The sequence below is a fragment of the Notothenia rossii genome, assembly GCF_949606895.1.
Source record: "Notothenia rossii genome assembly, chromosome: 5".
In the NCBI taxonomy this organism is placed as follows: domain Eukaryota; kingdom Metazoa; phylum Chordata; class Actinopteri; order Perciformes; family Nototheniidae; genus Notothenia; species Notothenia rossii.
The window spans coordinates 3,157,017-3,158,073 of NC_136903.1; the positions used below are offsets into that span (position 1 = coordinate 3,157,017).

The 1,057-nt window shown below is 44.0% G+C and overlaps 1 gene segment (V, D, J or C); it reads right to left on the bottom strand.

The window, feature by feature from the left end:
* Nucleotides 1-472, bottom strand: LOC307041244 (Ig kappa-b4 chain C region-like). The segment is given in 2 exons: nucleotides 469-472; nucleotides 1-329 (listed from the first exon to the last, which is right to left on the bottom strand).
* Between the last annotated feature and the right edge of the window lie 585 nt (nucleotides 473-1,057).

A 1,057-nucleotide genomic window follows, 5' to 3' on the forward strand; every position in this document is an offset into this window, starting at 1 on the left:
TCAGGACTGGGAACACTGCTCTCTCCTCAGTGTCTCTGAGAGCGGAGTCTGGGAGCCCTGGGTGGCCTCACAGGTCACAGAGACCACCTTCCTCCACTGGTCTGCAGGGAGCCTCAGGGTGCTGCTCCAGCTGTAGTGGGCGTCCTCCTCCAGCACCCCGGGGCTCCTGCTCTCCTCCCAGCTGCTGCTGCTGCTGCTGCCGGCCACCTTCCAGGCCAGACTCCAGTCTGAGGGGAAGCCCTTGTTGGCCAGGCACATGAGGGTGGCCATCCCCTGCTGCAGCTCTTCTGTGGAGGGGGGCAGCACCGTCAGGGTGGGACGGACATCACCTAGGAGACACCAATCAGATTAGAGGACAGGGAGCTGTCAATCAAGCAGCAGACACTGGGACACCTTTACTGTGAGAGCGTTTCTCCTTTAAGGAGTTTCTGTCAGATGTTGGTTCTGCTCCATCAGTCTCTCACTCACACATTGTTTCACTTCCCTTTAAGAAGCCTCTCATGCAAATCAGCACAGAGACACTTCACACAGAGTCATCTGAAATATGTCAGACTACATTAGAAATAAAGAACAACATTAGGACACATTTTAAGTAGTAGTTATCAAAATCATCCAAAACCTGAACTCTACAAACATTATTAAATTATTTAGTGGATAAATGAACAAATACAGGAAACGGAGCAATCAACTGTGCTTGATGTGAATCTCAATCACTACCCAGTTTTACAAACTATAAAATAATGTCTTAAAGAATTCAACACTATTTAATATCCATCGTTATCTTTACTCTGTTCAACTGTATTTAAAAACTGTATCCATAATTTATTTGAGAACAGAGAGGAGAACCGAGGTAGACAGTTCAAAATAAGTTAATGACAAATTAGCAGTTTCATCATTTCACATTTGAAGCTGTTTGAATGACAGCATGTTGGGAATGTATAAAGACATTTCAAGAAAAGCTGCTCCGACTTGGTCTCAATGATGAAGAGAAATAAACACATGAATACTAATACTATCTAAACATTACAATTAAAATAATATAAATCTATCTCTCAAA